This window comes from Cynocephalus volans, chromosome 7 (assembly GCF_027409185.1).
Source record: "Cynocephalus volans isolate mCynVol1 chromosome 7, mCynVol1.pri, whole genome shotgun sequence".
Taxonomy (NCBI): domain Eukaryota; kingdom Metazoa; phylum Chordata; class Mammalia; order Dermoptera; family Cynocephalidae; genus Cynocephalus; species Cynocephalus volans.
This window is the reverse complement of record NC_084466.1, coordinates 35,843,039-35,868,574: the sequence shown is the minus strand read 5'-3', so window position 1 is coordinate 35,868,574 and position 25,536 is coordinate 35,843,039. Positions and strand designations below refer to the sequence as shown.

Here is a 25,536-nt window from a genome sequence, read left to right as displayed (position 1 = left end):
TCTCTCCCTGCTGCCCGTCATGTAAATCCTCTAAGCCAATCACTTGTCCCTTGTGCTGCCTACCAGTCACTGTGGGGCTCCATTACGGGTCTCTTCAGATGACTCCACTCAACTCCATTACGCATGGGCTCCCACATCCAGTTGGCCTCTCTTCCAGTTTAACGCTCTTGTTGGTCTGGATTTTAAATAGCTGTGTTTATGATTTCTAAAGTCCATCAGTCTGAGGAGGAAAATGTGACTGATGTGCAAATTGGGTGCTGCATTCTGCTTTGCATTATTTATTTTCATTATTCACACCATGGTGCATTTCTTGGCAGAGGACAGAGGATTTTGAAAAAGTCCATTCCCAGCAGTGTGAGTGCCATTTAAAAGTACAATGATTTTTCTAGTTTGATTTCATTAGGGCTCATCTTATTTCTGTCTGGTTTGGGGCCTATAGACCTATGTGAATTTGCATAGCTAATAGTAAATCTAAGAAAAAAAATTTTTTTTCCCTAGCTAATCTCAAAAAATAAGAAACTAGAGACCGAAGGGTGCGGAGGGCAAACCCTCCACTTTGACATTAGTTCTTTTCACTGATGAAAAGAGCATTGACCCCCCATCTTCCTCACGTAGTTAATTAACTTCATTAATCTGGAGCTCTCATTAGCTTTACCTCCGATCTACAGAACAGTGGGCAGAAGATCCCAGGTTTGAATGTGCTTGCTGGGACCAACTTTACCTTCCATGGGAGGCATGGGCTAATTCATGGTTAACTAATTTCTGATGTGCAAATGTTCAAGCCTTTTGTTTTGCATTTCTTAGCACTGCTCAACTCTTCATTTTTGAAAAAATGTTGTAGTTACAGATAAACTTCTGTTACAGAAATGCTACAGATATCTCACCTGAATCAGTCCTACTGACTCTAATTAAGGTTTAGAAGAATCAATGCTGCACCTATTTTTTTTTTTCTGTAGTAGAATTTCTATTTTGATGATTATTTCAGGATTGCCTAGTCTCAGATCATCTAGCTTTTTGTAGTTCCCTTTGATTTTTTTCAGCTTTGGGACAGAAAAGATCAATCCCCTCTTAGAGGGCTCATGTTTTCTTTGAGGTCACATTAAAACACCTTTGGCTTTCACTTTAATCATAGTATATGTGCCTCTGTTACTGCATTGTTTTTTCCCTCTTCCAGTGAATATTTATCATCTCTCAAATTATTGCAGAAATTCAGCCTAGCCTGTTGTGTTATGTTTGCCAAAAAGAGTGTATTTATATTCTCAATGAAAGGTACTGCACAGTAGCATGTTTTCCTCAGAAATTCAGATTTAAGATAATGAAAGAAAATAAGTATTTTATTGGAAACAACGCAGCCTTCTACAAGTACTTTATGGGAAGTGATTTCTTCCGCTTAATAAAAACATTTTCAATATGTACTATGAGCCTGGCATGGTGTTAGGTGCTGGGAAGCAAAGATGACTAAGGCACTATTTCAGCCACCCAGAGCTGGAGTGAAGGAATAAAGGTACCCAAATGGAGCCACCATGTAGTGTAATAGTGCTGCAGTAACAGCATGTGTACCAAGTATCCTGAGAATAGAGAGGAGCTGTTCTTTCTGACATTCCTTTAATAGGTGGGCAGCAGTAGTTTGAGACTTAAATAAGGCTGAAAATATGAATGTCCAAGGTCACATAAAATACAAATAAGTTTACTCAATCTAGGGGATAATGACCTACATACAGTATATTTGCTTTTAATGACTGAGGCATGTGGGCACCTGATATATATATATTTTTAACATATTAGTCATTCAATTTCGTTCTTGGTAAGAAATTTAGGACACCAATTTATGAGGATGAATCCCATTTGTCAGAGTAAACATAAATTGCAGGTAGCCCTGGAGCTGACGAATAGCTTTGATTTTGGGTAAAATTTGCAAGTCCTTGGCTTTCTGATCAATCTTGTGCTGATCTGTAATCTCATATTTCTCTTTTTCTGGGTCGAAGATCTCACCTTCCTGGTGTCTGGGCTTCCACAGCTGTTGCTTCTTAAAATACGCATCAGTGAGATGTTTTGGGATTTTTACATTGCTGATATCAATTTTTGTAGAGGTGGTGGTGACAACTTTCTGGTGTGTTCTCAGCAGAGGAACTCGATTGAGGACCAGAGGTACAGTCACAAGTAGCAAGCCACCACTCAGCTGCTTCGTGAAAACCACCCTCTTGCCTCTAGGTCACCAGTGAGGATGGTCACAGTGGTCCCCGAGTGACGCTAGCTTGCGGTCTCGTCACCTGCTCTCTGAAGGGTTTTTGCTGTGGCTCAACAGCTGTCGAGGAACATCTTCAGAAGCATAACAGCGAGGCATTTTGCGAAGTTGAACCACCCAGACACCACCATTCTTGTCACCACCATCTGGTTTTGTGACAGTAGCAGGAGCCTTCTCCGCCTTCTTTTCAATCCTGGACTTATTCGTTGAGTATTTCCTCTTGTTCATGGCCTTTCTGGAATACATAGCACGTCGGGAATTTCTGCCAATTCCCCTGACCAGGACAGGGTTTTGGCTGCAGCCGGGCTTCCCCTTCTTGGGCTTTTTAGCCTTGAGGTTTATAACCTCGCCACCAGCGTCAGCCTTCTTGGCTTCAGGTTTCTTCTCCCTAGCATCTGGCTTTCAGCTTTTCACCCGTCATCTTGTGAGATGGGAAAGAGAACGAAGGTCCCTGGGCACCTGATTTTTAAAATGACATTCTGCTTATAACTCAGAAATATTGGTATTCTCATCCCTAAAGACTAATTAGTAAGGAATGTTGATTGCATGCACCTTTGAAGACCAAAAATAAAAAAGGTGGGCTGTGAGAAGACCCAAGAAAATGAAAAAAATGGAAGAGGCATTTTCTTGTGTATCAAATAACTGCTTTTTTAAACAAAACAAAACAAAACAATGAAACAATAAAACAGTATCTACGTTAGATCCTTTTCTGACAGTATGTTTAGATGGATGAAGCAGTTGAGAAAGAAGGAAAAGAGAGAGGCCAAAAACTTAAATAGAGCTTTACCCATCTTATGATTTTGCCTAGAGCCAACCCTGCTTCGTAAATATAAAAGACTTGGACCTCACACACTGCCGTGTAAAAAATGGTTTACATGTGCAATATGATATCATTTAAGCAAAACTGTGTTAATAGTATAAATATATATACAGTACATAAAATTTTACATGTGATATAAATATGTATATCATATAAACAAATGCATAAAGTGATGGTAATTCTCCAAAATACAACAGTGATTATTTTGTGTGCAGAGATTGGGAAGTTTTGCTTTCTTCACAAAACTTTTATTTTCCTTGAATTAAAAGAATTTTTTTCAAAAGAATGCAAAACTATACACCAGGCATTGTGCTTCTCTCTGAATATAAAATAAAGCAAAAGCAGATGTAATTTCCTCTTATGGACATATATCATTTTTAGCAGCTGAGAATAACAAAATATTAAATAGATGGAAAGATAGAGCAATAATAATCTTTTAAACTCAGAGATTCAATAGAATCTAGGACACTTGAAAATAAATTTTGAGGGGTGTAAATCTGCCAGATGAATATGAACAGTCTCATGTTGCAAGGAGCCTGAATCCCAAAGAAATTAACATCATGATAATTAACATCTTTAACATCATGGTAAGCTTCTTTTCCAAAGATACTTTATTTATTTGTTTAGTTTGGAAATTTCTTCTATGGTTAAATTATATTTCCACCTTCCTGAAGGCAAATTTTATTTTAATACTGCACTTCAGTTGAAAATGGAAGATAGGTGGCCTTGACAAATAGAAGTGAGCTGGAGAAAGCTTGTATAGATGACAAATTTTATAAAGCAATTTGTAAGGTTAACTTAAGTGATGTAAGAAACACAGGAGGAAGCTTGATTTGCATTGTTCCAACAGGGCAGATAATGAAAAGATTAAGTTAAAAGACAGAACACAAGAAACATGTCTAAAAGTGAATTGTATATTAGAATCATTTCACTTGGGAAGATATGCAGATCTCAGTGCTATATGCAAAATAGATGCTTTCTTTATGAAACGAACATTTTGAGAAATAATTAAAAACAAAATGTTTGTTACATTCTCTGGCAAAGTCATTTTTAAATAATTTAAAAATCATTTTAAAGGAGTCAAAATCTATGTCATAAAATCATATGTTAAAATTCAAGGAGTTTTTTTTTTTTTAAGTTCTGGAATTACCAACTTTGTTTATCTCAAATGTTTGGGGTTATATGTTTGTTTCATTAAATGATAACAATGTGCGAATGAGGAAAAAAGCATGGGATGATAAGCAGTGATAAGGAAACTAGTGCTCAGAATCTAGAAAAGCAGTTATTTAACAAATGCTTCAGCCTGAATGTTTTTTCTACAAAATCTTTCCTGTAGTGAGCATCCTGTAGTCATCTAAAGCCATCAGTTATTGAGGCTCAAGAGGACCAAGATTTTGGTTAGACAATATCTTGCTCCTCCAAGAAACTTAATTTTTATTTAAATTATTATTTTGTAATAAATTATATTTCTTGATTTATTAATAAAATAAACATACAGGTAGATTGTGTGGATGATAATAATGCTCTAGAAGCATATAGACATACTACGAGAAGGTTATAGACTACCAAAGTAGTTTGTCTGCAGAGGGCTAGTGGCTAGATTAAACTTAATTATGTAAGGTTTCTTGGAGGAGTAATAATTTAAGCAAATTTCCAAAGTTCTGCTACTACACTGGAATGTATTTCCCCCTAAATTAAGTGGCAACCATATGGTTTACACTGAACCATCAGGACTCATAGGATACAATCAGAATACAAGTTTTCCCCAACAACCCATTAAAGCCACCCTCAGGTATTTTTTTTTTCTTCTTTTATAAAATTTTGGAATTTTCCCATGACTTTTGGGATCTCTTGGAACATCAGAGTCTTCTGGCCACTTCGGTTGCCAAAAAAAGAAAAAGGAAAAAAAGTCAGTCTCAGTTTAATATTATACACAGTCCTGGGTGATAGTTGAAACTATGAACTTTGTTGCAAGTTCAAGTTTCTCCCTGCAGTGAGCTAGCGGTTGCTTTGAATTGAGCTCCTTGCAAGTGAGAAAGAAGGGATGGGAAGCTTTCCTTCTAAGTTCGTGCATTCTGCTTCTGACTCTACTTGCCCAGCCTCTGGATGCCTCTGGCTTCTTTGCAGTTGAAGCCTGGCAAGCACAGATCTTACTTGATTGAAACCCATGAATTTGTCACTGAATATCTTTAGCCATGACTAATGTTTAAACTGAACGTTTTTCTTGTTGGTGGGCTCCTTGAGATTTCTCTCGTGAGTGTTTCTAACTTCCACACTTTTGGTATGGGTGCTGCCTTTCCTTTGGGCCGGCATTGTAAGACCCATACTCTTAATATTAAGCCTATTTTTGCTGAGGTCTTTTTGCCCTGTACTGGAAACCCTTTTGGAGAGTTTTATTTAAAACATTCCTGAGATGACATCCTTCCTGCAGGTAGTTACCCACCTGGCCTGTGGACCTGTTTGTAGTGGAGACACAATTTTTCCCCAAATGGAGCCCTCTACTTGGGTGCCACATATCTCTTCAGCCAGCATCTCACTCACGAGTCAGACATCCATCCAGTGCCTCCTCAAAATCCAGGCAATGCATATCACATTCTCCAGGTGATTTCCCTGAAGGTCCCCTCAGGATGTGTGAGATGACAGAAAAGTCCCTTTCACGCTTCCCAGTAGAGGTGAGCTGTGAATGCAAAATGCTTACTACCCTCTTCCAAGTAAACCTCTCCTTAATTTCCATCTTCTTGTACTCCTCTGCTTTAGTTCTTTAATAGCCTTCATGTGGCTGTAAGAAGGCATGATCAGAAAATTATAATTTTTGATTATCTTTTTGATTGTCTTGTTAAAGTGCTGTAGTAAAGGAGGTTGATGCCAGCTATTGTTTTAAGGCCTCAACTTCAACTGAGTCAGAAAGTCCTGTATTTTTGACATCCTGTTATAAATATATTTGCATATATCATTATGGTATAAGTGCATATGTGAATGTGTAATGTGTATGTGTGTATACTCATCCTGTCTCTCATGCACACACAATTTGTGCTTACATTAATACATTTTATTATTATACAGGCAATTATGGAGCTGCTTCTCAGTGCAAACCCTGTTAGGAACCGGGGATACAAAATGAGGAAGACTTCTTTTCTTTTAAAAGAGATCTTAGTCTGGTCAGGGTGGTAGACGTAAAAGCAGATTAGGAAGTGAGAAATGCTACTGAAAGGCGCTGTCAACTACTTGAAGGACAAAGAAGATTAGCTATGGTGGATGAACCATTAAACCAGTGATAGGTCAAGGTAAGTATCTTCAAGTCAATGGACAGTAATTACAACTCCACCTTATAAATAGCAGAGCACGCCTGGCACTACTAAAGGAAATGCATGTGAAATCACTTTTGTGTCATTATATTGATCCAACATTTAGGGTTTCCTGCTTTGTGTATATCTTTCTTCAACCCACTTCAAGTGATGATACACTCTGGAAATGTCTCTCTTGCCATATTTTACCATGGAAGAGCCCAGCTTTACGAAACCAGCCTAATCAGACAGCTGTATGTGTTAATCAAAAATAATACTGTTCTCTAGAATACAGACAATTTTTAGTAAAACCGTATTGTAGAGATAGCATAGTCCAAGTCTCCACATAAAAACATTTTGTTTTTCATCAAATTTCAGTAAAAACGGAATCTGAATTGAGTGTCCTATGACTGTGCAGATGAAAGCTGCAGATTCCAAGAAACTTACTCTAAAAAAATCAGTTCAATTGTAAAGAAAATGCTTATATGTTGAAAATCTACTCAAGAAACTGAGCAAAATTAAGTGTCAAATAATTATCTTGAGTAAATAAAACAAAAATTAAAAAAGAGACATTTTATTCAGTTTCTGCATGTCAATGAAAAAGAGTCCAGCTGTTTTCTCAGATACTTAAAAATGTTGCTTTCTATGAGTTTAAAATAGAACTATTTTCCATGAACTGTACTAATTTAAGAAATATTATACTTATTAAGTATAAATGCCACTAACTCCATAAGTTGTTTTTATGTGTGCACATGTTAACTAATATTAACACTGTAATGTTTGATATTAATCTTTCATTAAGAATGTTATCCTATGGTACACTTTTTATTGGGAAGGCAATCATCAATGTAAGACATAGCAAACTTTCAGGCCGTGTTTTGTTACTTACTTTAAGTTTAAGAATGTATCACATATGATTATTGTCCTAACATGAACTAATGTGGTTATTTGGGGACTTGCTGGATAATTCACAGGATTTTTCCAGATATTTTAGGATTGACTGAAAGTTAAAACTGTATCTGTTTATATATGCTGAAAGTACTTCTTAACAGGAATTCCAAGAGAATAGTTTTAATAAACTTGAAATATGTGATAGTTTAAGATAAAAATATGAATCCTGGGAAAGATGAGGCTTATAGACCCAGAAAAAAGCCGCTTTTAGCCTCTTAACCTCTAACTGTATCCACATACCTCTTTAGGATGTCATACATTTATGTTTAAACGTAAGTATATACAACAAACTGAAATTAAAGTTTAGCAGTTTTTAATCCATAAATGACAGTACATTACAGCATATGAAATTGCTTTGCTTTGCAAAGTAAGAAATACAGCAGAGAATGGATTCCTATGACACTCCATCTTCTACTCGTGTTGACATGTCAGAGCCTTTGTGAAGATTCTTAAGGTTACACACACTAAAGTGCTGTCCTCTGCTACAGAACATGGCATCACTGTTTACCAAAGTGATATGGTCTGCTGAAATTCAGTGTGACATTTATAGACAGCCTTACAGAAATCCACTTGGTCCCTAAGTGGAACAAGCCATGGCTAAATGATATGGCAAGGCCATTCTTATCACATGCCTAATACAGTCTGGGGATTTAGCTTTTGCAAAGGAAAAATCAGGAAAAAAAGGTAGTTGGTAAGACTCTTTCAAATTATCCACCTACTTATTATTCAATTACTGCTAAGTACTTAAAACAAGTTTCTTTTCACTTACTTTTTTTTCAGGCTTCCTTATCCTCTCAAACTTACCTTAGCCTTTTAGTTTTGCATCCGCTTCCAAAGAGCCAAATGTTAATTTTTATTCTCTTCTGATACTCCTCCTCCTTTTGATCATTTTTATTAATTTTTTCTGCATCCTTCACATACCATTTAAATGTTCTTGTCATTCAGCATCCCTCCCTTGGTTCTTTTCTCTCCCCACGTCAGTATATTTTCCTGTGCCAACCTTATTCATCTCCATGACTATAACTGCTATTGGTGTGCTGTGGATATCCAAAAATATGTCTCCATCACAAGTCTCTAGTCTGAACATCAGTCCCATTTAAACCACCTATGAGACATCTCCATCTGGATAGCCCATGAGCACCTCATCCGAGAAAAAGTTAAGATAGAAAAATGTTATTACCTCTTTAATTGCTCCCACTGTGTATTGCCATTCTCCTTTAAAAGAAAACAAACCACCAGCCTGGACAGCACCATCCCTGTGATTAAGCAGGAGTCCCACTTAACTTTGAGTGTCCTTGTCAGTTTTCTCTCTCTCCCAACACTGGCATCTTTACTACCAAAATTTGACTTGGGGATTTTGACATCCACACTTATGATTCCTCCAATACATTTGGCTTCCAGATCCTCAACTCTTTCTTTCAAAGATCTTGTCCTCCATTCTGAGAGATTTACTCCCATGATCAGCCTAGACCTTACCAATCTTTAAGAAATAACTCTCATCCTTCTACCTATATACCTATATATAATACTGTATATAAAGTAAAATTTAAAGTACTTACAAAACTTACAAGATCTATATCATTAGACTCACTTTGAATGATCTGATCTCATTTCTACTTACCACAATGCTTTCTCTCAACTCACTGATTCAAACATTCATCTCTTTCTATCACCTAAACACATGTTAGCTACTAAATCATATTGCTTTACCCCCCATGGATTTGTCACCCCTCTTCCCCTGGGTGATGGAGCTGCAAAGGATTACTCAAAGCCTATCTCTTCTGAGCTGTGAGAAGCCCCGAGTGGTTAACTTCCCCAGAACCCTCAAGTGAGAGGCATCTCTTTCTTGGGAAATTAACTCCGAATTGAGGTTCTCTTCCTATATTTATTTTCCAGACCAGGAAGTTACAGGAAGAAAACATAGGTTGGGTTATAGTTTAACAATATAGGCTGGTAACTTTCAGTGAAACAAGTCAGATGACATTCCCTTAGACAATTAAGTGATCCACCAACAAAAGCTTGATCTTAGCAAACATTCCTTCTCCCTCCAGCAATATTCCAGTATCTATACATATCAATCAGTAACTAGTCTGTCCTTGAGCCAGCAACCTTGCTGTGCCACAAATCTTTATCTTACACCAGAGACTTTATAGCCTGAGGAAAATTTTCTGTCCTCTGCAAGGTCAATATTTGAAACTGCAAGGCTTTGGAAAACCAGGCCCTGTGAAGTACATTTGCTTTAAGAATCCTCTACAATATCAGGAACTTTTTACTTGCCATTCCACTTGTTTACATACCGATTGCCAGTAATTTAAGTTAAATCTGTGTTATTCTGAATCTTGTCATAATGAGGTTTCTGGCTAAGTCTAGTTACTAAGAAAAATGGAGTATTTTGTATTATTGAGATGTGTATTTTAATCATTCTATCATCTGTTGAATTGTGAACTTGAAAACATAAATAATTTTTGTTGTGGAAAACTACATTTGTTAGAATGTTAGAAAGAAATATTTGTAAAATAAAAAAAGAAAAAAAGAAAGAAAGATGTATTTGTTAATTTAAAGTTGTAAACCAATTGTGGTGGATTTTAAATATGTCCATAAACTCTTAGTCACTACTCCTTTCAATAGGTGGAACCTAATTCTCCTTCCTTGAATGTGGACTGTGCTTAGTGACTGACATCTAATGACTATAATGTGGCAGAAGTGGCAGTATAGTTCTCAGGATTGGATATGAAAGGTGTTGTGACTTTTTTCCCCCCTCAATTTTTCTCTGTCTCTCTCTTGGATCATTTACCATATTAGTCTGTTTTTTGTTGCTAATAAGAGAATTCCTTAAATTGAATAATTTAAAAAGAAATGAAATATACTTCTTACAGTTTTGGAGGCTGGGAAGTCTACAGTTCATGGGGCATATTCGGTGAGGGGCTTCTTCTAGGTGGGAACTCTCTACAGAGTCCTGTGGAAGCAGAGAGTATCACATGGTAATAACGGCGTGGGCTAGAGAGCTAATCTTCTCATTTGCTGTCCTTAGAAAGCCATCTGAACCACACCCATGACAACCCATTAGACCATCAACCCATTACTCCACAAGTAGATCAATCCATTTGTAAGGGCACAGTCCTTGCGATCCAATCATACCACCTTTTGATGCTGCCATAGTCTGATTTCCTACCCTCTTAACATTGTTACAATGGGGGATCAAGCTTCAATGGGTTTTGGGGGGACAATCAGTCCAGAGAACCTACTTTGGGGGAGGTTAGCTGCTACATTATAAGGACACTCAAGCAGCCCTATGGAGAGGTTCACATGGTAAGGAACTTGGGCCTTCTGCTAACAGTCAGCAAAGACCTGAGGGCTCCAGCTAGCCACAGTGGGTGAGCATTTTAAGGGACAGTGGGTGAGCATCTTGGAGAAGCACGTACTCCAGCCCCAGACAAGCCTCCAGATAACTGTAGTCTTGGCCACTATCTTGAGTGTGACTTCACGTGAGACCCTGAGCCAAAAATGCTCATCGACCTTCCTGGTTCCTCACATTCACAAACTGAGTGAGGTAATAAATGTCTGTTGTTTCAATCTGCTGAGTTTTGAGACAATTCATAATGCAAAAATACAAATAAGTAATACATTATATATTTTTTGTCATAGGGGCTTAATTATAATAAAATATTATCAATATGAAAATTTATCTCCTTACTATGATTTTACTCATCTTGTTGAATAAAGTCAAACAGTAAAAATATTATACAGATTACCCTAAATTTAAGAATATATATAAAAAATTTGTTTGAAAAATTACTTTATAAGTAAAATAGATGACTAATAAATTAATTATAAAATCCTTTCATGATCTCTTCCAAAGGGGTGAAAATATGAGGGAAAGTCAGGAAGAGGAAATAAACATCATGTTTGCTGGGTAGAGTGGATACTAGCCTATCCAGAGTAGAAGATAAAAAACGAAGAAATCTTCAAATAATTTGCCTTCTGGCAGTTACTCTCTGAATTTATAAAAAATTACCTGTGGGCCAAGCCTGTGGCGCACTCGGGAGGGTGCAGCGCTGGGAGCGCAGCGATGCTCCTGCTGCGGGTTTGGATCCTATATAGGAATGGCCGGTGCACTCACTGGCTGAGTGCCGGTCATGAAAATGACAAAAAACAAAAACAAACAAAAAAAAAACCTACCTGTAAGCTAATTTCTTAGATTAACTCTTACTTAGATTACCTCTAAATTCAATTAAGTTCAAATTGACCATTTGCTATTTTCTGGGAACTGGGCTAAAAATTCAAAGATAAGCAAGACTTGGTTCATTTTGGGGAAGAATTTAGTGGAAGAGTGAGAGTATCAGGGGATAACCAATAAACACATAATATATGTCAAACAGCGGCACGTTGGGGGTACCTGCATGCTTATTCTGGGCTATTACAGTAGGGCGTGCAACTAAGTGTTAGAATGGAAGGTGTATCTAAAAAAGCAACCAGAAAGCAGATTAAACATCCTCCTTTTAAACCTATAGGAAATGATCCCGATGATTTCAAGGTTATCATGAGGTTCTCCTCTGCACCTCAGACATTAAGAATGATTTTCCCTTTCAACTCTTGGTTTTCTCTTGGGCATCCACGAAAACATGAAAACAGCTGAGGATGTGGTAGAAGAGAACGAGAAATTGTCTTGTTGGCCTGGAGGAAAGAGCCTCACCTGATATCAGAGGAAGAGCTGCCAGATCAGGTTTATGAGGAGCACTGATTCCTGCTGGTCTTGCTGTGGCAGGACCACCTGAGATCCCACAAGTGAAGGAGGTTTGGGGACCATCTCCTAGCAACATCAAATGGAATCGTTTAGTACCAAACATTTGCTTTCTTTGCCGGTTATTCAGCTTCATAATATCAGAATAGAAGAATGGGAAAGAGAAGGAGAAAGAGCAAAGAAACAAAGGACAGGACAGAGAGGAAAGAGAAATAGTAAAGAAGAGTGTAAAGAAAGCTCAGATGCTTGAGCTGGAATATATGGGGCACTGGGAAGAAACATTTGAAAGCTATCCCTTTTGGTAAATAACTTTTGCTTTTTTAGCCTCAACCAGAGTAGTTGGTAAGACTCTTGCCTTCCCCAAGATAATTTTGTCCCTAATTGGGTTCTCGTGGGACTGAGAAATTGTCCCTGAGGCAGCTTTCAACCCAACCAGCTGCTTTCTTTATAGCTGTGAGCTGATAGTTCCACATCCTTTCTGTTTCACCACATAACTCTTTTCTCACTTGTCTCTGCATCAGAGAATAGAAAACTGGTGATCACCGGGTCTCCCTTGCAGGACACTGTACCTTCCCTGTGGCCTGGGCACTAGATCTGAGGCTGTACCACATAGGACAGAAAGCTCGGCAGGTCTTCTTGCTGGGGCCTTTCTTATGCTGCGCCCGCACACACTGCTGCATAGAGGCTGAGATAGGCTCTGGGTTGGTCAACTCTGAGATCCTATTGCTCTGATAAGATGGACCTGTCTGTTACAGCCTGTGCTGGCTGTTCTCAAACTGCAGCACGTATTAGAATTACCTACAGGGTTTGTTAAAACTGGCTTGTGGACCCCACCCTCAGAATTTCTCATTCAGTAGGTCTGGCATAGGCTCAGGAATCTGCACTTCTTACCAGTGTCCAGGAGATGCTGATGCTATTGTTTTAGACCTTTAATACTTGTATACCATTCCTTGCTTTGCAGTTTGGTTTCCAATGGTCTTGAATTTGTGACTCTGAGTATGTCAGTTGTGCCTTAAGAAAGGCTGGTGCTAAGTAATATGGACAATTAAAACCCCAAGTAAAGCTAAAAACTGGAAAAAGAAAACAAAAACAAAAACAAAAACAGAATTACTGGCTTAAGCCATAGTGATGAGCTTGCCATTCTCTGTGTATCTGCTTAGTAACACAGCAGTTTTCTTCTATTTTCTTTCCCCCAAAGGCTGAGGGGTCCAGGGAAGATCACTATATTCTTCCCAGGAATTTTAAGCACAGTGTTGATGATGACTGTAGTGATCATGGTGATAATAATAAAACTAGCATTTTCCTATTGTGAACTTATTTATTAATATGTGCCAGGCACTGTGCTAAAAGCTTTATACACAATATTATTATTTAATCCTTCAAGAAAAGGTAAGATATAAATGCTATTATTATCTCTATGTTATGGATATTAAAACTGAGACTTAAGAGAGGTTTGTAACTTATTAAAGACAAAAAAGAAATAAAAAATAAAGATTTGGAATGCAGGCCTGAATTCAGAACAGTTTGCAACGATTTGGAAAGCGGGTGTTACCTTCGTTCCCTAAGAAGTTAGGGAAGTTTCCATCTCTCATTTCCTTGTCCAGTCAATTAGTCAGCAAATATTTTCTGAGCTCCAAGTTTGTTTCAGGTGCTATTCTGGCACTGACAGTCTGGTGGCTGGAGGCATTGCATGTGGAATTTGAATTAGTCCACTTCTGTTGCTTATAACAGAATACCTGAAACTGGGTAATTGATAAAGAAATGAAATTTGTTTCTTACAATTTTGGAGGCTCGGAAGTCCAAAGTCCAGGGAACACGTGGTGAGGGCCTTCTCCTGGGTGGGAACTCTCTACAGGGTCCTGTGGTGACCAGTTGTCACATGGTGAGAATGTGCTGAGCAAAAGTGAGCTGACATTCCCACTTGCTCTCCTTTTAAAGCCACCAGAACTGCCCATTATTCCATGAAGGGATCAATCCATTCATGAGGGCATAGTCCTCATAATCCAATCACCTCTTACAGGCCCCACCTTTAAAATACTATAATTGGATTTCCAACCTTCTTCACACTGTTAACAATGGGGGTCAAGTTTTCAATACATGAACTTTTGAAGGACACATTTATTCCATAGCAGAATTAAACCAAGTAAACACAATTTTATGTACAATGAGTGCTATATTAAAAATAGGGTAAAGTGGTCATAAATGAGAGAAGAACTCCATTAGCAAGGCTGGTCAGGGAGACCCACCCTGAGGAGGTCATATTAGCAGTGGGCACTGAGTAGATGAGAAGGCAGTGATGGAAACGCAAAGGTAAAGTCTCCCAAGCCAAAGAAAGAACAAGTGCATGAAGGCAAGGAGCAAGAAGGAAACAAGCTTGGTGTGAACGATGAACTCAGTAGACAGTGGGGAGTGTGGAAGGAGATGAGGTTGGAGAGGCAAGCAGAGGCTAAATGAGGGAGGACTTCAAAGGACAGGATAAAGAGTTTGGAAGTCTCAGTTTTATTCTTTTTGCTATAAGAAGTTATCAAAGGGCTTCAGCAGGGGAATGATGTGATCTGATTTATGCTTTGGGAAGGTACAGTGTGAATGATCAGCCATAGTCCTGTTGAGGGTGGAGGGGCAGGGAGACAGCTGTGTGGCTGTTGCAGTTGTCCAAGGCACAGAGATTGGCAACAGAAAAAATGAGAAGTGGTCAGGATTCGGGATATATTTTAGAGGTAGTAGCCATAGGCATTGCTGGAAATTGAATGAGTGGTATAAGAAAAAATAGAAATTTAGGATAATTCTTAGGGTTTGGGACTGAGAAATGGGTGAATGATGCATGTGCTGTGATGGGGAAGGTAAGTGAACAGATTTGGGGGGCAGGGGATTCTGAGTGGAGAGTGGAGGGTGGGAATTATAATTCTCTTTTGATATTTAGTCTGAGATGTGTATTCAACATTGAAGTAGAAATCTCAAGTAAGGGGTGGATACATGAATCCTGAACTTAGGGAAGAGATATAAATTCTAGGGTTGATAGAAGCCAAGTGATATTAATGCCTCGGGGAGAGGTGTGCAGACATGGCAGAATGAGGGCTGAAGAAATAGTTCTAGGGCACTCTGAGCCCTGGGCTCTTAGGCCATTATCTCATGCAAACCCTCAATATGTTTCTATTTTATATTTTAAAAAAGAGACCTGGGAAAAATAGGTAGCAACTGTTTATAATTGAGCAAAGCAAGGATCTGATCCCCTATGTTCAAAAGGGCAAAAGGCTATATATTATTAGCCACTATACTACAGTAGAAAGTGTCATTGATGTGGTGAGTAAGTGCTAAATTTAAAGTCTTTTTTAGATCATCAAATAAAAAATATGCTAAAAAGTATAATTGGAAAAATGGGCTAATGATCTAAACAGTGAATAAAGCATGTTACAATGTATTTTAACTTGATCTTTCATAGTCTAACCAGTAATAAAGCTTATATTATTTAGATCCTGAGAGATTTATCTAAAGACTTTGATAAATGCCGAATCCATGATTGCAGTTCTCTTAAAATAACTCACTCAATTAGTTTTAAGTGTGTGTAGAGGGGGCAGGATATAGAAATGGGATCACTCTGTATGAATGAGGCATAGCTTCTGGCAGCTAAGGAGAGCTATAAAGTAGGAATGGAGGATGTCAGCATGCACACACACCATCACACAGCTGCTGCTTGCAAATTAGAAAGAAAAATATTACCAGGCAAGCATTAGCAAAGCCAAACCAGAATTTCAGCATTGCTGTAAACCTAAAGAATCATCAGAGAAAAAAGGAAGAAAAAATAAATCAAGAACTAAATATTTAGATGCAGCATTCTATGCAACAGACTGAATGCCTTAAAAGATTTGTTTAACATACCTAAAAATTAGAAATAAAATATTTTTATAAAACACTGAGTTTAACCATGAAAGGTGTCTGATTGCCTCAGACAAAATCCAGAGTCTGGACGTGTTTCATTATCATATAGTTCCTTACAGCCAAAATTTTTCATAAAAATCAGGGAAAGGTAGATTTCTACAGTAATAAAATTTTATTGTCTAATGTATTCACAATGTCTCCCTACACTGAGGTCAGGAGGTAGTGAATTTTTCTGTCATTTGTGCATTTATTCCAGAAAGATGTCCTGAGTTCCAACCCTTGCTCTTACTGACCAGCTGTGTGAACTTGGACAAGATAATTAACCAAGCACCAGTGTCCACATGTGAAAGAGGAGGACACTTGTGGTGTGCTTTGTGTGACTAGCACATAGTGACCACTCAACAAATGATGGCTGTGGTTATTAGTCATAGATCCTGTTCTCTAAGATATATGATCAAGTAGAAAGAAAAGTCCTCATCTAATGTAAAGCAGAATAAGATAAAAGTTAAACAATGTTGAAATTCAGGAAGGAAGCGATCTCATTTATAATGGTGGTATGGAACAGGACCTTATGGAGGATGGTGCAAAGAGAATGCACGAGAGAGCAAGGGATGAAGGGGAAGAAATGAGTTCATCCAGGTGTGCCCACTGTAGTCAGCCAGGGGGGTGATTTGACCCAGCCATTGAGTCCAATCACTCCTAGAAGCCGGACTTTAGTGTTCCCAACATTCAAAATCCTGCAGCAGGACTAGTGAAGAGAAAGTAATTCACCTGAAGTTTGATCTGAGAATGCTTTTGCAAAGTTTGCCCGTTGGTTGTTTCTTGAGAAAGGAAACAGGATTTAGTTCCAGGTGCTATGAAAGTATTCCCTTTTGGAGCAACAATTCCAATAATCATTTTTGGTATTCCTTTTTTGGAAATGCCTTCACACATGTTTGGACCATCCTAATTGGATACCATAGCTGTAATCTTTGAGAGAATATAGATTTTTTCTTAACCAAAATCCATCTGAAACAAATATTGATTATATCAGCCACTATAATACTTTTGGTTAAAAATTAGATATTTGTCTAATGAAATGTGACTTTCTTTTTTTTTTTTTATACACTTGTACGTTATCTCACAAGTCATTATGTCCATTTGGACTGTGTATATTTTGATATGTTAATTAACCCATCTATTACCATGACTTTATAGTCTTATTTTTTTACATAGTCTTATAATGAGAAATTGATAGAAATGGGATACTCATCAGAGAACAAATATATCCAGAATGATGCATCTTATGATTCTTATATGAGGCTGCTTTTTAATTCAGAACTTGCCCCCCCAAAAACCTCCAAAGATCCTCTACTTGCTGCAAAGAGATCATTACCAAATTTTACCACCACCAATTTGATCTAGCACCCAAGTTTTTCAGGCATCTTCTCATTTTCTCTGTTTTATCATCCTCAGCTGGCTCCGTAATGACTACACCCCTGACAGCTCCCACAACTCACTAACACATTTATCTCTGAAGCAATCTTGACATATTGATGCAGTACCACATGTGACATATTAGATTTAAAGATTTCAATAAAAGGTAAGATGTAACACCACAATCACATTCAATTCTTTCAACAACCAACAAGTCTATTACCATATTTTAAAACCACACAAAGTTAAAATTAAAACAAATTGAGTAAATCCTAAAGACAAGCAAGAATACTTTTGTCTGGCTCAAATCGATGAATGTTTTGTTCACATCTTTTAATGTAGCTTAATGGGTCTCAGACTTATAGTGTATAACAGAGACAGGAGAGAGAAAGAAAGAAACAACAGTCAGAGTAATACATTGACCTTTTAGAAAACTGGGGGAGGGGAAGGGGAGGGGGGAGGATGGGGAATGAGGAATTGGTCAACAGACACAGAGAATGATTGTGTACTGTAATGATGAATTAGCTAACTATACTGATCTAACCACCACACATTGTACACAATTATTGAAAATCAACGTTGTACCCCACATGTATGTTAACAAATTATCTAAAAAACCAAAAAACAACAACAAAAAACCACTCAACAACAAAAACATAAAAAGAATTATGTTATGGGTGATTTAAAGGATTTCCTAGGGTAATTTGGAATAGATTTGATTTTGGCCTAATCTCTGGTTTTAGAGCTAATGCCTCTCTCCTTATCTGCTCCCCACCCCTACACACCAAGTTTACCTCAACCATGACTCAGGGTTTTACACTGATGGCTTTAGAAGTAGGTCACATTTCTGGATCATTCCTGCAAAGCTCTCTTCCCGTTCACTACACCTGTGGAACTGGTACCTTCCTACTCTAGTAACAACCTTCCTTGCCTCCTTTTATTTCCTTTCCCTTTTAGTTATGTGTCTTGGTCTAGCCTAAAACATGGTCTGAATCTCTGTTAAGTGGGCAGAGCCCTGCAGCATCGATTACCTTTATCAGCCTTTTCCCCTGGAACTAGACCATTGACATCACCACCCTGAGGTCTTCTCTTCTAGCTCCTGACAAGGGAATACCAGCTCAGCTCTTTGCTGTGGTCCCCCTCTACAGTAATTTTCTGACCCAGCACTGGTGTGCCTACCCATTTATTATTGCTAGTGCCAACAGATGCACCTCTGGTTTTGTTTGCTGAGATTTGACAGCAAACAAAATTTTTATTTATTTGTGCTTATGCCTTACTCAGGAATCCAATTCCTACTACCCTCTCACCTTTTTCTAGGCTTTCAGAGAGAAAAAAAAAAATCCCATATTTCCCAACCTATAGATTAAATCAAGCTAAGATCTGAATAATGAAAGTGTCTTCAAGTGGTGCAATAAAGAAGACACTGGTCTGGGTTTTAATCCTGACTTCAGATTCTAATTTCACCACTGATTAGATTTGTGATTGGGAAATGTAACCTAACTTCTCCCAACTCAGAGTCCTCATCTGTCAAAGGGACATTGTCATGATTAAGTGTGATCATGTATGGAAAGTGCCTAGCAGTGATTAGGGTTGTGTGGTTTATTTTCCAGTGTTGATAAATCTTAGCTCCATTTCCCTCATTTCAGGATATGAAAAAAAGGGGAAGTTGATGTCACTTTATTACTGGAATCATAGTCCCCTTAATAAGTATGAATTTACAACTTAGAATGGAATATGAATCTTTTTAGATCCCAGTTGGATTCTAATTGAGATAACTCAAATTTCCCTTTTAACATCTGCAAAATTAGCAATTTACTGCTTTCTAGAAGTATTTTCTTTTTTTTAAAAATTTTATTTTGTCGATATACAATGTGGTTGATTATTGTGGCCCATTACCAAAACCTCCCTCCCTCCTCCCTCTCTCCCCTCCCACCCAACAATGTCCTTTCTGTTCGCTTGTCATGTCAATTTCAAGGAATTGTAATTGTTATGTCTTCTTCTCCCCCCCGGATTTTCTTTTTAATGTGTGGGAATTTATTTATTTATTTTTATCTCCCACCAATAAGTGAGAACATGTGGTATTTCTCTTTCTGTGCCTGACTTGTTTCACTTAATATAATTCTCTCGAGGTCCATCCATGTTGTTGCAAATAGCAGTATTTCATTCTTTTTTATAGCTGAGTAGTATTCCATTATGTAGATAAACCACATTTTCTGTATCCACTCATCTGATGATGGACATTTGGGCTGGTTCCAACTCTTGGCTATTGTAAAGAGTGCTGCGATGAACACTGGGGAACAGGTATACCTTCAACTTGATGATTTCCATTCCTCTTGGTATATTCCCAGCAGAGGGATAGCTGGGTCATATGGTAGATCTATCTGCAATTGTTTGAGGAACCTCCATACCATTTTCCATAGAGGCTGCACCATTTTGCAGTCCCACCAACAATGTATGAGAGTTCCTTTTTCCCTGCAACCTCGCCAGCATTTATCATTCAGAGTCTTTTGGATTTTAGCAACCCTAACTGGGGTGAGATGGTATCTCAGTGTGGTTTTGATTTGCATTTCCTGGATGCTGAGTGATGTTGAGCATTTTTCATATGTCTGTTGGCCATTTGTATATCTTCCTTAGAGAAATGCCTCCTTAGCTCTTTTGCCCATTTTTTAATTGGGTTGCTTGTTTTTTTCTTGTAAAGTTGTTTGAGTTCCTTGTATATTCTATATATTAATCCTTTGTCAGATGTATATTTTGTAAATATTTTCTCCCACTCTGTTGGTTGTCTTTTAACTCTGTTAATTGTTTCTTTTGCTGTGCAGAAGCTCTTTAGTTTGATATAATCCCATTTGTTTATTTTTTCTTTGGTTGCCCGTGCTTTTGGGGTTGTATTCGTGAAGTCTGTGTAGTCTTACTTCCTGAAGTGTTTCTCCTATGTTTTCTTTAAGAAGTTTTATTGTTTCAGGGTGTATATTTAATTCTTTAATCCATTTTGAGTTGACTTTAGTGTATGGTGAAAGGTATGGGTCTAGTTTCATTCTCCTGCATATGGATGTCCAGTTCTCCCAGCACCGTTTGCTAAAGAGGCTGTCTCATCCCCAGTGTATAGGCTTGGTGCCTTTGTCAAAGATCAGATGGGTGTAGGTGTGTGGGTTGATTTCTGGATTCTCTATTCTATTCCATTGATCAGTGTGTCTGTTTTTATGCCAGTACCATACTGTTTTGGTTATTATAGCTTTGTAGTATAGTTTAAAGTCAGGTAGTATTATGCCTCCAGCTTTATTTTTTTTGCTCAGCATTGCTTTGGCTATGTGTGGTCTTTTATTTTTCCATATAAATGTCTGGATAGTTCTTTCCATTTCTGAGAAAAATGTCATTGGAATTTTGATGGAGATTGCACTGAATTTGTATATCACTTTGGGTAGTATGGCCATTTTCACTATGTTGATTCTTCCAATCCAAGAGCATGGGATATCTTTCTATCTTCTTGTATCCTCTCTAATTTCTCTCAGCAGTGGTTTGTAGTTCTCATTATAGAGATTTTTCACAAACAGAATACAGCAACCCGTACATAAAATTGTTCACGACGATCAAGTGGGATTCATCCCAGGGATGCAAGGTTGGTTCAACATACACAAATCAATAAATGTGATACACCATATTAATAAAATCAAACACAAGGACCATATGATCATCTGTATAGATGCTGAAAAAGCATTTGATAAAATTCAACATTCATTCATGACAAAGACCCTCTATAAGTTAGATATTGATGGAAAGTATCTCAACATAATTAAAGCCATGTATGATAAACCCACTGCCAATATCATCCTGAATGGGGAAAAGCTGAAAGCTTTTCCTTTAAGAACAGGAACTAGGCAAGGATGCCCACTCTCACCACTCCTATTCAACATAGTGTTGGAAATATTAGCCAGAGCAATCAGAGAAGAGAAGGAAATAAAGGGCATCCAGATTTGAAAAGATGAAGTCAAACTTTCCCTGTTTGCAGATGACATGATCCTATATATCGAACAGCCTAAAGCCTCTACAAAAATCTCTTGGAGTTGATAAATGATTTCAGCACAGTAGCAGGATACAAAATCAACACAGAAAAATCAGTAGCATTTCTATTCTCCAATAGTGAACATGCAGAAAGGGAAATCAAGAAAGCCTGCCCATTTACAATAGCCACTAGAAGTATTTTCTCCAATGGTATTTTCATCCAATCTTCTGGGTATGAAAGAGGAGAACAGAATTGTAGTAACCCCAGACAACAGAGGGAGGGCTTAGGCAAATATGGTTAATATGGTTGAGAAAACCTGATGAGTTGGGCTAAGAGAACGACATATATATTGAGTTCATGTTCAGGTTAATTGTAATTTTAATATAATAAGAGGTGAGAAAAAGTATAATTCACAGTCATTTTAAAAATATATCAGTAGTAGCAGCATGACTTTTACTGACTTTTTCTTTTTTTTCTTTTAGGAGATTCTGATATTTTATTTATTTGTGCTTCAGCACTCAGCAACTTAAATACTGACTCGTTATAAATTAAATATGCAATAGATGATATAGGTTTGCATATTAAATAATATTCCAAATGTAGAAAAACCTTTTGTGCAATTTGCAATTTTAAAATTGCAATTTAAATTATTGGCCTATCTGTATTCTTGTGAAGTCAGTAACAAACATCACAGGAAGGTAAATAAATAGAGATACAGTGAGTTGCCATTAGTCCCACAGAGAACCATAGCAGAGCTGGAATCAAAACTCATTTCTTAATGAAGGCAATGCAGGCAACTGCCTACGTGGTGTAATTTGATGATCAGATTTTCCTTCCTCAAAATATCTCTCCTGAAACTTTATCACTTCTTTTGGTTAACAAGCTGATGTTGAAAAATGTAAATATTCTAGAAGTGTTATGACAGCAAGAAAGCTAATAGGCCTCAGTAAAAGCAGAATCATAGAAATACAGTAATTGAGAGTTGCAGGGTTGTTTTACAGCATTTAGTTCAGTTCTTAGCCAATGCCTAGAGCCCTTCTTTGGTATCTCAGACAGGTGGTGTTCCAGACAAAATGCTCGCAGTAAATCTCCCTACTAGGGGAGCACATCACTCCACTGGGGGCCATCTCTTATGGTGGGAAGATGCTTACTCTAAGGCACAGTGGGCAAGTGCAAAATGCAGGTGCTTTGGGGTTGGAGAGACACAATTATTAATCTCGGTTCTATCCCATTCTGGGTATGTAAACTTACATGGCAAATTTTTAGGGATTCAAATCATTCATGTATAAAAAGCAGATAAAATGCCTACCTCATAAAGCTGTTAGGGATGATTGAAATAATGTATATAATTGCCTCGTGTAACACCTGCTAAAGAGTCAAACTTAAATGCTGTTTTCTTCTCTATTTATCCAAAGTGTCCCTCAGAGTAACTTCTACTAATTAGTTTTATTATTGTCTTTGGAAAAATAGATAATGTTTAGTTCCTCCCTCCCTTTCTCTCTCTTTCCCTTCTTCCCTTCTTTTCTTCATTTTCTTCATTTTTTTCTTCTTGTATTTAAAGATTTAAGATATTGCTAATCCCTTTCTCTGATCTACCAGTGTCATAGCTATGTAAAAATAAATGGTTATTTTGGCATAACTTGTTTTCTTATGTCATGCCCCTAAAGACCAACATACAAGGGTACTTCCAAAAGTTCATGGAAAACAGAATTAAAGGATAAAACAAATCTTTCCATGAACTTTTGGAAGTACCCTTATATTCTTAATACCCACAGTCCATCTTGATGATCACTAATAACTTATTTCAGAATTTTGCCTGATGTTTTAATAAGTTATTTTTATAAAATTTTCCCCCTCTTTTTCAAAATAGGGGTATCACTTGCTTTGATCTAAGTTCATCTAAAATATCTAGATGGTCTCGCCATTTCATTGCTCTGTGTCCTCTCTATTTTATTTGGTTTATTGTTTCCATCTTGAAAATATTTTCTTTTAAGTAGAGAAAAGTAGAATTTTTTTTTTACTTTTTCTTATTATCTGTTAGCGTTAGACCATCTGTTCAAAATACTAAGGCTACTCTTTTTTTTTTTCCCTCTCTTTTTGTTCCAAACACAGTTAAAGTAAAGCTTTTAACTCCTTGCCATTCTTTTCAAGTCATAGTTTATTCTGGGTTTGAACATTTCTCAGATAGAGCTCAGAGTATCACAATACTCCTGTGTATTCATCATTGGGTACGGACTTCTTGTTTTCTCTTTTGTATATGTACTTTAAAACTCAGTCTGCAGAAGTGAATGCCCTCTGTGCTATTCTGGCTTTTTCTGGTTTCTCATCTCTTTTTCTCCATATGCATTGATATACTCAAAATTTAACATTTAAAAATTAAATGTAAATTCTCTCTGTAGAATTACAGCTTCGTCCTCGGATCTGAACACAGGATCACGTCTTCCTCTGATGGCATCAAATTGTATAAACTAAGTCCTCGATAAGTTTTACATCTGTGTGGTTGTTCTCTTTATGTCTGTTTCTCACAATGAACTGTAACTTCATGACGGCAGAAAACATGACTCTTTTTCTTACCATCGTTTTCTCAGCGATTGCACAGGGCCTAGCACAGAAAAGGCACACCAGTGAGAATTCACTGAATGCAACTATTGTATAAACATTAGCTTTGAGTGTTTGGTTGTCCTCAGCATTGCAAGAGCTCAGGTGTTTGAGTCTTCTGAACACTGACAAAGGACAAAGCAAAACAAGTAGATGGTTTTCCTTGCTATAAATCAGAAGAAGTTTCAATGAACTGGCACCTGTATTGTTTATTTTATTCTTCCTTGGCTAGATTTCTATTTTGACAAACTTCTGCTCTGAGACCAAGGTCAAAGTACACCCCCATTTTATTCACATATTAATTTCCTCAACCCATGAATTATTTACTTCCAACCAAGCCTGAAGCAACAGAGCAAAAAGCACATTCCCAGCTCATAGTCATTGTCTGGCCCATTTGTGTTGACCAGATGGATTCAGCCAAGGTCCAGAAAGACAGTCCCCAAATCCAGCTCTCTGGACATTGTGCAGAAAGGTCCAGATGTTACCGACACACAATGATGAATTTGCAGCAGCAGGGGCAGAAGAGAAAAGCCTGAGCTGCCATGACTGATTGACTTGAATAAACCACTTAAGTTTCTCCTAATATATATTTTTTCAGATTATTTTGAACCAGGAATGTTTTCAAAACTAAGAAGGAAAAAGGAAGACAAATACTGCTTAATATAATTTAAAAATTATTTCAGTAGACTTTGAATAACTTTAGAAGGAATTGTTATTTAATGCAGCAGACTTTAAAATAAGGTAAGGATAAAGCTGCTAACTTCTGAACTACATAATCAGTATTTGGAGTGCAGTGTTGAATTAAAGACTATATTTAGGGATTGTCAAAACACGGCAGGATGAGCTTCCCTCCACAAACATTATATTGAGTAAAAAACTAAAAAAAAAAAAAAAATATGTAGTTGAGCTCCAAAGAAAAGAAACTCTAGGACCCAGCGGTAAAAAGAAACCCACACCTCTGTGGCCCAAGCTAGAAGGTTCTGACTGGGGTTGAAGGCCCAGAGGCCCACTCAGGGGCTGGCTTTGGGCTCAGTTGGCCAATAAAGGCCACTCTCTATGTTATACTTTCCTTAGCTCTAGAGCTTCAGAAACGTTTTTTGAAACGTCACACACTTACCCACTTATCTCTGCTCTGCTACAGGGAATAAAAAGCAGTGCCCCTCCCTGAGGTGAGGGCAGTGCTTTGGGGCTGTCTCCAGCAAAAGACAGAGCACTGGGGTCAGCTGAAAACAGAGGTACAGCCATAGAGCAGAGAAACTCAGAGAGCCACAGGGCAGAGTATGGGGCACTTTGAAGGGAGGTGAATTCTCATAATTTGGCCATGCAGAGCTCATGGAAGAAAGTAATTTCTTTATTTTGAAGTTGCAAGCAAGTGAGACTTTGAACACGGGAGTCATACAACCTAGAAAGACAGGCTGGAAAGACCCTTAGCATCCTTCTGCTTTACCGATAGTGAACCTAAGTACCATGAAGTTTCCTGTATGTTATGCAGAAGCGAATGCTGGGAGCCAGGATTCCTAGCTTCTTGTCCATGGCCTTTTCTCCACACTGTACTTCCTCTGAGGTTGAAGGTTTGATTGCAAGGATCCTACGGGGACTCGGCAT

At 37.7% G+C, this 25,536-nt stretch overlaps 1 pseudogene; it reads right to left on the bottom strand.

The window, feature by feature from the left end:
- Positions 1–1,813: 1,813 nt before the first annotated feature.
- Positions 1,814–25,536, bottom strand: LOC134381610 (large ribosomal subunit protein eL6-like; annotated as a pseudogene).